The following is a 13168-nucleotide window of genomic DNA, read 5'->3' on the forward strand; positions in this document are numbered from 1 at the left end:
CACTCCCTTTCTGAGTGCTCACCTTGCCACAAGGCTTTGTCCTCTTACTTCAAGCCAACACTGTTTGTGAGTGTATGAAATTGTTCCAATCAATGATTAATTGTCTCTGTGTGTGTGTGTGTGTGTGTGTGTGTGTGTGGTAAGCATAAAACAAATGTGTATTACTCTGCTCTTCCCTGCTGACTTCTAAGAGAGAATATGCTCACATTAAAGTGAATGAATTCAGTGAAAACAGAAAAAGCCTGAAAGCGATGTGTTTTCTGTTGGAATTCCGTTTGCGAAATGCTCCGGGTCTCTGAAAACTTTCAGACCTGCCCTCACTCTTTCTGCATGTCCTCGAGGATGCAGCTGCAGTCTGATCCTACACCTGCCCTGGACCTTTGGCCCATGAAGTAAAATTTGCTTGGACTGGTATCTGACCTGACAGGAAGTTTGGTTTTGCTCAAACTGCTACAATTTGCCATACGTTGGATCCAGCTCTATAACGACTACGTTTCCTTCAGGAAACGCCATAAAAGATGATTTTCTTTGTCCAGCAACAACATAAATATTTCACCAAATTAGCTGTGAGTAGAATCCTTGCTCTGCTGCATTCACTGTACACTGAACTTGATCTGAACTGTCCAGATAGTAGAACAATACCTTCCAAAGCAGTTCTCCGCTGTCTCCTGGGGGCCGCCAACCTGTCTGCAGGTTTTAAGACAACACTCGCGCTTCCTGTGCCGAAATCACAAGGTTTAACTTACAGTCTCCAAAGTGCACAAGACGTGTAGATTTGCACACACACCCATATAGTCTAGGTGTGGTACGCATCCTTTGACTCTGTTAAACATCAGGAAGGGTATATCTGTCAACTCCTATTATACCGGACCTTGCTGAGGAAGTAACCAGGGCAGTGTGTTCAAAAGCATATTTTTGGGTTTTAAAACGACACAGGCCTCGTTGTTAAAGAAACATTTCTCTGATAAATGAGAAATGTTTTATCAGATCCAACTTCTGTTTACCAACAAAAACAAAACAACAAAAAAAAGGTACAAAATTGACAGTCTCTTCTCTTTTTAACAGACTGGCAGTGCACCAGCTTTGTGATTAAGCTCTGACGTGCCAGCATATTAAAAATGGAAAAAGGACACACCTCGTCAACAGCATGCAGCATTCATCAGGAATAACAGTTTGAACCTTCCTCTAAAGTGCTTTACTTACATCCAGCTGCAGAAACTGGAATGTTTCTTCTGCACATTCTGGCCTACCAAGTAAATGTACTCCAATACACTTCAAAAATGGGCTGCACAGTGGTGCAGTTGGTAGAGCTGTTGCCTTGCACCAAGAAGGTTCTGGGTTCAAATCCCAGCCTGGATCTTTCTGCATGGAGTTTGCATGTTCTCCCTGTGCATGCTTGGGTTCTCTCCAGGTACTCCAGTTTCCTCCCACAGTCCAAAAACATGACTGTCAAGTTAATTGGCCTCTCCAAATTGTCCCTAGGTGTGTGTGTGCATGGTTGTTTGTCCTGTCTGTCTCTGTGTTGCCCTGTGAGAGAAGGTGACCTGTCTCTCACCCAGAACATTAGCTGGAGATAGGCACCAGCACCCCTCCCAACCCCACTAAGGGACAGGGGTGTAAAGGAAACTGCATTTTCTTTTGAATATTTTAGATATGCTCTTCAAACAGTCAAATTTTCCACAAATAAATTACAGTCACATTCAAAGAAAATTTCACAAAAACAGAAATGTGTTGACATTTCAGGTGGGGGTTTAATATAAATTCTGACAAAACCAACAAAATCATACAATATAAACAAACAACACCATAGAAAAAAACAAAACATAATTTCTGGTGAGAACTAAATGCTGGTATTAACTGTTGAAGCAAAAGTGACCAACCAGCAGTCTGAGACCTTTACAAACTAGAACAGTTCATGACTTAGTTTCAATTTAAAGAGGTTCCTAAAGAAGATGAAGTCGGTTTGTACGGAAAACCATCTACAAGTGGAGGACGTGATTTATGACAACATGGCCAGGTCTGGCAGGTCTGGCAGTTCAGGCAAGCTCACCCTGAAAACATACTGCAGCTACAGAATGTATTAAAATCATGCTGGATTCATCTTGAAGTGCTGGTACTTCTGAAAAACATTTGCTTTAAAGTTATTTTCATTTATATGTCCAGATCAATGTGGACTTACCTCCATTGTTAAGGAGGTAAGTCGTGCAGCTCTACTTGTATTAGCATTGTGAGCCTTTCTGGAGTTTCTTAGAAAAAAATACTGCTGTTTTTGAAACCAAGCTGGTTTCAATGGATAACCTTTAGACCTCATGGCTCACTTTCTATCTTCGATTAGCTTGACTCTCTGCAAGACATCTGTCTGAACGCATTATTAGTTTTAACCCATTTGTAGTTTTTCAGAACACATAAAGTTCATCATTTTGTGGATAAGCCTTTGTTTAGATTGAGGTCATTCTCCATTATTTTTACATTTATAATTTTACTTTTTGTAGTTGAGTTTTCACTTTTTTTGAGCCATTTTTCAGATTATTTTAATGATCCTTGCTCATGACTAGTGTGCTTGTTCTGAAATGCGTTTTTTTTTTTTTTTTTAAGTTACAACAGAATATACCCCAATGATGCCAATTAAAGTTAAAATAATGTTCTGGCACCTTCACTATGGTCCAGGTCTATGGCAGTTAAGGGGTTAAACCTGAATGCCATTTTTTGACTAGGCAGAAGCAACAGACACATTCTCCTCCTCTAATCATTTGGCCTCTCCCAAATTGTCCCTCAGGTGTTTAGAGGAACTACTCAGTCATTTCTTTATTGAGTATGCAGCTTGGGGAACACATGATTTATTTTCAAATGCCTTTACTTCCTGCAAATATTTTATTTTTAATTATTTTTATTCTGCTCAGCTTTACTCAGTGTGGAGGAGGCGAGGCATCTGGAGCTGAATGTCTTGTAGAGCTTCTCAGAAGAGAAGCTCTACAAGACCCTTTGTGTGACCCTTTGAGCTCAGCATTCATCTTGTATCTTTGTTAGCTTGATTTCTGATATTACTTTGGTTTTTATAAACCCATTGCATGTTTTAGAGCTCTGAGTGTTCCTCGTTGCAGTTAAGGAGTTAAATCTGAACGCCATTTTTTGACTAGGCAGAAGCAACAAACACGATCTCCTCCTCTAATCGTTTGAACATAAATGATTAGAATGATCACAAATGATCATGTAAAGTCTACCTCGCTATATGGTGGTTGTTAATATATAGCCTCATTCATATGTCAAAATGCATAAAAAATAATCAAAAACTAACTAAATGTAATTGGAGGCTTTACTTTGATGAAGTGAAACAAAAAAATCTGTATTTTCTCTTCTTTCTTATGCACTTCTTGTTACTGTGTACTATTTTTATTTTTTTATATTTGTATCATGTTCGAATAAATTTCATTTCATTCAAAAGTAATTGAAATAATTACATGACTGTTACATCTTAAATAGAATAACTTGTNAATTGATTTATTTTTTGAGTAATCGACTTTCAAAAACCACATCTTTTTCTACTCCAAGGTGCGTTTGTGGGAAGGTACACCTAACCCCCAAAATCTCAAAAACCGTTAGAGATAATGGGCTGAAATTTTTTCTGCTCTTTTCTGGTAATACACTTAGTAGAAAAATGCATTTAGAGTACCAAAAATCTAAAGAAAAAAAATTGGCTGCCGGTACCTAGTTACAGTAACTAAAAAGCATGAAAAATATTTTAGAGAACATTTCTTCTGAGCTTCAATACCTTGAGGGAGCAGACTCATGTTCTTGGCCATACAGAAGGTCTTTGTTGAGAACAAGGAGTTTGGGTTTTGCTCAATTCTCCTGAAGATCCTGGATGTAAAATTACAAAATCTATCAGAAAAGACAAAATCACAAATCAAACTTTAAGAATGATTGAATTAAATCTTATAGCTGTCTCCACTGCAAATAACTTGCAATTAGCCAGCAATTTCAAATGTTCAGAGTAATTTTATGTTCCTAAAAATAAATATAGCACTTAATAAAATAAAATGACACATATAACACGAACTTAGTGCTGAATAACTTTCAGCACCAACTTTAAATAATGCATTTGTAATTAATAGTAACAACAATAATAAAATTAGCAAACATTAACATTAGATATTGTCTTAGTTTTGCGTTTAATTCGTTGCCGAAAACCAGCGGGAGTTTGAAGCAATGTGCCGGGAGACGGTCGTTCTCTCTCGGCTTAACGAGCCGCTCCGCCCGGTCAACTGACGGAGCGGGAGAGACGAGCCGGCGGCTGCAGGGGAGCGATAAGTCCGAACACGTCCGAGCATGTTTGTAATTAAGCTATATGTTAATAAACCGAGCGCATAATTCAGGTTTACACAACTAATTTATCGCCTAATAACTTTGCAAAAGTTATTTTATTTTCAAAAAGCATAATATACCCACATTATTAAAGCTCTGCTCGCTCTCCTCCGCCATTACTGCTGGTGTTCAAACACGTAGCCTCAGCCCGCTGAGGATGCGCGCGCACCCTGCGAAAATCAGGGGAGAAACCGTCAACTATCTTTTCTTTTAAAACTAAATCGATTTTTAAACATTTGAACATGTTAAGTTGCAAACAAATATGGTTGAGGTTATATTAAAAATTTAATTTAATTTACTTGACAAATTGTGCCCTTCCCCTTCATCTTTTTTTTCCCCAACAGCCGTGTTGTAGCAACCCCGAAGCTCTTTGTCAGAGCAACCTACCGTAATAAACATTTTTTAAAAAACATGAAAATAAATATCAAACATGTTTCAAATACATCCATTTATTTATAAAATCCTATTCACCTTGAAACTTTATCTTCTTTTTACTTACCATGTCTTGTTTCAAAGTAGAGGAGAAGTCCGATATGCAACGTTCACAGTCTTGTTGAAAATGGAGGCTTGTGAAGAGGAGCGTGGCTTCTTCCAAGTTTCATCTTTAACCCAACCGTTTGGGTAAATCTACCCAACTCCTGCCCCAAAAGAAGTGTTCAAGATGTAGACTTCCGGTAAATTTCTAACCCAACTCATGAGTTATGAATTTTGACCCAATATTTGGTCAAACTAACCCAACCTATGACCCAACAGCTTCAACCCAGAAATTGGGTTATGAAAATAACCCAGCATTTTTTTTACTGTGAATGGAAAATTTAATGCAAGATTTAATTGATGAGGATCAAACTGGTTTTATAAAGGAAAGACAAACAAGACAATATAAGGAGAACTCTTCACATCATAGACCATCTGCAAGGAAGAGGGGAGGAGGCAGTTCTGATAAGTATAGAGCGGAAAAAGCCTTCGACAGTCTCAATTGGAACTTTTTGTATAAGCTCTTAGAAAAATTTGGATTTAATGAGACATTTGTAAATTGTATTAAATCAATTTATCAGGAGCCAACTGCAAGGATTAAAATAAATGGCAACCTGTCAGGAAGATTTACTCTGGAGAGGAACAAGACAGGGATCCTGCCTCTCAGAGTCTTTTTGCATCGTTTATAGAGCCACTAGCTCAGGCGGTTAGACAGGAAGAGGAAATAAAAGGGGTGGAGATAGGAGGGGAAGAACATTAAATAGGGTTGTTTGCAGATGACATTTTGATTTATCTAAAAAACCCAAATGAAATGTTTTTAAAAACAGTAAGTTTGCCTGAGGATTATGGGAAATTCTCTGGATACAAAATTAATGTGGAAAAAACACAGATCCTAACAATAAATTACTCCCCGCAGCAGAAAATAAGGGATACCTACAAACTTAAGTGGAATGAAAAATCTATAAAATATTTGGNAAGTAATTGAAATAATTACATGACTGTTACATCTTAAATAGAATAACTTGTCATTTTTACATGACCTACACTTCACTATTTTATTTACCAGCAAGCCTAGGGATGCTAATTGTTATGCTGGCCAGTGCTAATGCTAGCGTCTCCAAGGCTAATGTCAGTGACTAGTCTCCTTTTCATTAACCAGGGCTAATTCCTCCAGACATTGTTTAGTTGTCTTCCTTAATGTTTTTCTTCAGCAGCATGAGCCTCATTATGTTGGTTGTATTAAGCATCAATGTTTGAAATTATGGTCAATAAACACACAGCATTTTGTCTAATGGGAAACATAATCCCAAAGTTTCCACCGTATCAGTATCACCATATCGTCTTTGGCTCCCATGATGAAGCAGTGCTTTGAGTCAACGGAGCAGAAAAACACGGAGCATTTCTTCAGCTTGTCTGATCAGAGGGGTGGCAGCGACACCTGGAAAGTCTCCAGATCTAAACTGAGCTTCCACCACAATGAAGGAGTGGTGTGTAATGAAGAAAAAAGGACACATCTGGATGCAGCTGCTGCCTCAACAGAGGTGGAAGGAGGGGGAATGTGAACTCCTGCAGGTGGAAGTGTTTATATCAAAGAGTTGCCGGTGCAATTTTGATGACTTTAATGTTGCATGGGAAGGGAAGGGACAAATGAAAAAACCTGGAGACACTTGCAGCGCAGTGGAGCCCTGGCTACTCATGGTTCAGTTTTCACGAATCGGTGTATTTTTCTGTTTACTCTGAATGGAATGGTAGAAAATTTGTCTATTCAAAGATTGTTTCATAGCACATATCTAAAATAAAATTCAGCTTGGGAATCTGGAAGACCTAGGCGCAATGCTATTGCATGCTATTGGCAAAGTCATTCATTGTCCTTGATGCTGATTGGCCATACCCCAAAAACATAGAAAAGGAAGACTATGGATATTAGTTTCTGCCCTGTGCTTATTAATGCACAGGGCATATACATTAAGATATATTTGGCATATTTGGCATTTGGCCAATTAAAATAGTCACAGAACTGCAACTCAGATTGTAGAATTTGTCATTATGTCAAAAGTACTTACTTTAGTTTTGCTTCTGTTCTCTTGGAGAAAGTTATGGTATTTTGACGCATTGATTATCTACTGATACATAGAACAGCTGATACAGACGTGTATGGGTTTACAGAATTGTAATATAGAGCTTTGTCTGCATAGCTATGGTAGCTAATCCTAGGTAGAGGAGAACAAGAGAGTCCCCAAGATGGAACCTTGGAGTACCCCACATGTGACTTCTGTTCACTCCAATGGTAAGTTGCCCATAGACACAAAGAACTCCCTGTTTTTCAAGAAGTCAAGTATTATACCAGTCCAACCCAGCTTTCCTGTTGCTTTAAGATCTTATAGTGAGCAGGGTCAAATGCTGCGCTGAGGTCCATCAGAACCAGCGCCATGGTTCCTTCTACGTATTGGGATGTCACTGAACATTTTGATGAGGACAGCTTTAATACTGTGGCGAGCACCGAAACTGGTTCAAAGTAGGACAGGCCGACTGCTCGTTTGGTTATTAACATTTGCAAGACTGGAGAAAATAAATTCGAAGAATTAAGGGGAAAAAAAAGACAGAAGACAAAGCCCAAATCAAATCTGCCAAAACATAACGTGAGATTATACATGCAGCACGTTGAAAGCAGGCAGAGGATTATAAAAGAGCAGCTTTAGAAGATTTAAAAGGGAAGTTGCGAGGAGACAGAGAGAACGAGTGATAGAAAGAGAGAGAAACGGAGAGCAGATAATAAAGAAAGACATCTGTAGCAGTTGTAAGGACAAGGATTTACTGTCTTAATACAGTTACAACACTCCCCAAGGGATTAGATATGGTCATTTCATCAGACAGAGGGAGCGGATTAAGAAAAGGCTAAAAGACTAGAGGGAAAAATTGATCATAAGAAACTGAGATGGACGAGCAGATTGAGGGATAGATAGGAGGAGGACATGGAAAATCACATGGCTTTTATGGAATTGGGACTAAATCTTTACAGTCAGAGACCATTTAGAAGTTGATTGACAAAAACAGGCACATGCGTCGCGTCATCTTCAAATCTGAAGACTGAAACAGCCTGAACCAGAGCTGGAGACATGAAGGAGCACCGGGGCTTCCTTCCAGAGCCAGGGTCAACGGCCACACCAGCTGTCCCCACACAGGGGACAAGGGACACACACAGAGACACACACAAACCCAACTTTGATGCCATCAATAGATGGCATCAAAGGAAATGTTCAGACATTAAAACAAGAGCTCCGAACTGGAAGGATTAACAGAAAGATCAGACACAAATCAAACCCTTCCTTCTTCAGCTTTTATTCCAAATGTAATTTCAATCTGAAAGTAGACTTAATGTGATTTAAGGAGGGATCAGTCAAATGGAGAATAAAGAACACGAGAGGGAGCGAGGTGTATGATAAAGACGCAGAGCAGGAGAGGAAGTGCTGCGAAAGAGCGAGGGCAGAGCTCAGCACCCTCAGACATATGGCTGTCTCCTTCTTGATTACACTTCAGCTGGCTGGAAGATTACCAGCTCTGTGTGTGTGTACTCCTGCATATGCTCCAACATGCCCGCGTCCAAGATCTCACACTGAATACTGCAAGCGATTACTCAGTCCCACTTAACTTGTGCATGTCCGCCACCCTAAGAGCGCCTTAAGAAGTCAGCTGGTTTACGCCAGATTAGGAGACTCCGTGTTTGTTTGCTCACGTGTGTAATGGAGTGTGTGTTTATGTAAGCCATGTTTACCGTCTTCTGTGAATTACTGGTATACTGAGTGTGGGATGTGCATTTCTCCAAGTGATCCCCAGGGTCACAGGGAAGATGAGAAGTGGGCTGGTTTTCTTTAATCCCACAAACCCACACTGGGAAATTCACAGTCTATTGATTCAAACTGTTTTCCTGAAATATTTAGAATATTTTTTTCAGCTTGCGTGTGTGTTGGAGCTCGTGTGTGGTCTCATCTGGCCGGAGTTTTCTTGGAAGGAAGTGCATCCATATGCTACAAGAAGACCGCCGGTGACCTCACACCACGACCTCGCTGTGGTCTGCCACTAACCGCAAAGAGGGTGAGAGACACAGCTCGGCTGAAAGGGAGAGAGAAAGGGAAATGAACTGGGGCAGTGGGCAGAAGGATGGAGGAAGAGGGAGGGTGAGGAGAGAGATACCAAACCAGAGGGAGATAACTGTAGAGATGCTGCTCACTGAGTTGGAAGGTAGTGAGTTGCTTGTCAAGTGCTGCAGCATGCTGAATCATTGTAAACCTCTCCTATCATCTATCCCAAATGTTTTATTTGATTTTGCATAAATTGGAATTAGGTAGATTCAAAGGAAATGCATCACTCTGTTCCTTTGTCAGACTTCTTCACATAGGAAGCATGAATTGATGTTACCTGAAAATTCCATTGATGGAAAAACCATTCCTGATTCTTATAAAGTCACCTGGACTGCATCACATAGAAAATATTCCACTTTTTAATGTCTGATGTTTGGTTTTCCCTTGTAAAGTACAAAGAAATGGTCTCTAAGCCTTTCTTCTGGAGATGCTTTCTCTTGGTTGCTGGGCAGCAGTCAGTATCAGTACCTTACATTGGCTCTTTCCAATCCTCTTTGTCACAGGTAAAGGGCTTTTTTTTCCAGACTTGTAACCCTTAAACTTTTGATCTTTTCATCACACCAGTAAGAAAAAACTTCCTTTAGATTCTTTTGGTTTTTTGGACACAAAAAGCCAATTTCTTGGACTTTGAAAACTCAGTGACTTTGTCCTTGTCCATACTCCCAACCTCATTTCGGTTTCTGTTGATTTCATTCAGCAGATCTTGGTCTTCTCTGACTGAACAGACTAAATTCTCTTTTTAACTACTCTGGTCTACATTCACTCAGTTGTTTACGTTCTTTAATACCTTCTACTGCTCCTTGTTAGGTCTCCCTCACTGTTCAACAGTATCGTCATGTTACCCTTTGTCCATCTATTGTCTTCCACTTACCTTCGATTGGTTGGTGCAGTCAGCAGTCCAGGAAAGAAGCCCAGACATTCCCCTTTACCCAGCGACATCCTCCAGCTCATTCCCAAGGCATTCCCATCCCATCCCAGACAGAGTGCATAGTCCCCACAGTGGGTTATTGGTCTTCTCTGGGTCTCCTCCCAATGGAGATGCCTCCAAAGGGAGACGATTGGGGGCATCTGACCCCTTTTGACGTGGAGAAAAAGAGTCTCTACACTGCTAAAAATCTAACCAGAAATTGACATTTCGGCTAAATTTTTAACAGATGATTTGTTCCAAGGAAAAATCCACAGATGAACTTGCGAATACTGAACAGTGAATAGGAAGGACTACACAGTAGTGATACATAAGTGTTCATAAGTTTTTTACCACAGCTTTTTGGGACTGAAGATGGCTCTGGCAGCATCAGCTATTGCTTCCCAATTCCAATTCAATATTAACAATATTTTGGATCGATACGCCCACCTCTGGTTGGAACTAAGAAATCTGCATGATTTTAATTGTTTAAAATGATTTTATTAAAATCCAAGCAAAACTTATTTATGCCAAATCCTAGAAACAGGTGGGGNGTTATACCTGTTTCAGTCCCTGCCACTGACTATTCCGCAAAAAACAATTTGTAGAATGGGACAGATGGATTTCATGGTTTATATGGAACGGGAAGAAACCTAGGGTCAGATATAAAACACTTCAGCTCCCAAAAGATAAAGGAGGTCTGGGTTTACCAGCCCTAAAAGAATATTTGTGGGCCGCACAAATTAGACCTCTGGTGTGTTGGTGCAATGATGACTATGTTTCAAAATGGAAAAATATGGAAATAGGTATAAAAGACATAGAGGCTAGAAATTTAATAGCACATAAAATACTCTTAGGCAAACTAAGCAACAAGCTAGATTCAATAACTAAAACTATGATTGAAATATGGAACACAGTAATTGATAATTACAAGTTGGAGAAGGAAACAAGGAGTTTGAGCTGGTTTGCTTGGGATCTGAGGTTTAAACCAGGTATTTATGATACAGGTTTCAAACAATGGGCAAATAAAGTTGTAAATTGACTGAAAAGGGCAAACTGCTGAGCTTTAATAGTTTAAAGGAAAAATATGAACTGGAGGATCAAGACCAGTATAGATACCTGCAAATAAAAGATTATTATGAGAAAGAGATAAAAACCAACGTAAGTAAAATAATAGATATTTCATAAGGCGTATGAGGGGAATAAATTACGAGTTATTTCAGCACTGTACCAGGGATGGCAGGCAGGAAGACATCTACTATGTACATGAAAGAAAATTAAGAGGACAAATTGAAGGAACACATAAGCGAGGAGGAATGGTTTAAAATTTGTAAAATGCAGTGCACAGCCACCTGCTCCTGTGTGTGGAGGGAATTTAATTGGAAAAACATTAGATTTTTTATAACACCAAAGATCAGGACCAGGATGGTCTCCAGTTCACAGCCATGCTGGAGACTTTGTGGTCAGACTGATGTAGGTCACACACATATTCTGGTCCTGTGAAAGCCAACCACACACTGGCATAATGTTTGTCTTATTTTGAAAAACATATTGGGATATGGAATACCCAGATCATGTAAAACACTCTATCTGGGCTGCTTCACACACGATGTAATTCAAAAGGATGATGAATGTAGCGGCTAAAATCCTATATTTTAGGCTACTGGTGGTTGCTGTTGAAAGGCATTGGTTTTACGTGCGCTCAATTCAGATTCAGCATGCCGATCTTCCGTTTGACATAAAGTAAAGTCATTTATTTACAGTACAATGTCCATCGTCTTACTGTTTTCCTTAAGATCCACATCAATTCGACATGCATCCAAAAACCAAGCACAGTAGAAAACTGTTTGCCTCTACCTATTAACACCACCTGAACAGAATCATGATTGACCTTAAATAACCCATCCCCCATCAGACACTCAGAACTCAAAATAAAATACGCCCCCTGGTGGCGATAAACACCAGAAAGGATAAATGGCTCCTACACGCCAGCCCCTAATTGCGTGTGGCAATTATCAAACTTAAATTAAAAGGAGCCACAAATAAAGACATATCTCTATGCAAATATACATAAGATGTAAATCAGGTTTACTCATCCTATCAGTTTTCAGTTTGTAGCTTCACATAATAGACAGATTTTTGTTACAGGTCTTTCAATGATGTTTGTTTTCGTTTGAAGATGAACCACTCGTACCAGACCTTTTTTATCTGGAAAAGTTGTAATAACTTTCCCTAATATCCATGACCCTCGAGGTGTTGTAGAGTCCATAACCACCACCACNAGAATGAAACTGTCTCTCTTATATCTGCCATATGACAGAGGGTGTTAACAATTATCAAACATATTATGTTTGATAATTCAGACCCATCAACCTGGAAGTTCAGAAGGTTTCATTGATTTTCTATTTCAACCCAGATCAGGGCAGCAATGTTTTACTTTACTACCAAACAGCCCCCAGCATGGGTTACTATTGTGTCCCACTGGATCTCTATTGCTATAGACTTGTACATGTACTCATCAGGCAGGAAAAGGTTAATTAAGCAAACAAAATACCCATTTCTGAAAAATACAAAACACTTGATTATTTGGGAGAAATGCAACAACTATCCGATGTAATGTTCATCCATGTAGAGCAGGATTTAAACTGCTACACAGTAAAAACTGCTGGGTTAAAAATAACCAATACGTAACCCAGCGCTGGGTCATATATGGACCGACCCAACGCTGGGTTGTTTTAACTCAACTGGGTTGGTTTGAGGATTTGACCCAGCACATTGGGTCAGCACATGACCTCGCTCTCCTCCGCTCTCCTCCGCCATTACTGCTTGTGTTCAAACACGTAGCCTAAGCCCGCTGAGGATGCGTGCGCACCCTGCGAAAATCAGGGGAGAAACCGTCAACTATCTTTTCTTTTAAAACTAAATTGATTTTTAAACATTTGAACATGTTAAGTTACGAACAAATATGATTGAGGTTATATTAAACAACTGAATTTAATTTACTTGACAAATTGTGCCCTTCCCCTTCATCTTTTTTTTTCCAACAGCCGTGTTGTAGCAACCCCGAAGCTCTTTGTCAGAGCAACCTACCGTAATAAACATTTTTAAAAAACCATAAAAATAAATATCAAACATGTTTGAAATAAATCTATTTATTTATAAAATCATATTCACCTTGAAACTTTATCTTCTTTTTACTTTCCATGTCTTAGTTCAAAGTAGAGGAGAAGTCCGATATGCAACGTTCACAGTCTTGTTGAAAATCAGGGCCGTGCAGAGACCACTAAAA

The 13168-nt window shown here is 39.4% G+C and overlaps 2 long non-coding RNA genes across 2 annotated transcripts in view; one reads left to right on the top strand and one right to left on the bottom strand.

The window, feature by feature from the left end:
- The window catches only part of LOC107838082 (uncharacterized), a 23506-nt gene that overhangs the window by 4616 nt on the left and 5722 nt on the right, over positions 1–13168 (bottom strand). The window contains exon 2 of the long non-coding RNA XR_001664145.1: positions 2299–2306. This is a non-coding gene — a long non-coding RNA (uncharacterized LOC107838082). The remainder of the gene's footprint in view (positions 1–2298; positions 2307–13168) is intronic.
- LOC107838081 (uncharacterized) overlaps positions 3886–13168 on the top strand; it is a 10878-nt gene continuing 1595 nt past the window's right edge. The window contains exons 1-2 of the long non-coding RNA XR_001664144.1: positions 3886–4489; positions 10834–10842. This is a non-coding gene — a long non-coding RNA (uncharacterized LOC107838081). The remainder of the gene's footprint in view (positions 4490–10833; positions 10843–13168) is intronic.

Source organism: Poecilia formosa, unplaced genomic scaffold (genome assembly GCF_000485575.1).
Source record: "Poecilia formosa unplaced genomic scaffold, Poecilia_formosa-5.1.2 Scaffold210, whole genome shotgun sequence".
NCBI classification, from domain to species: Eukaryota; Metazoa; Chordata; class Actinopteri; order Cyprinodontiformes; family Poeciliidae; genus Poecilia; species Poecilia formosa.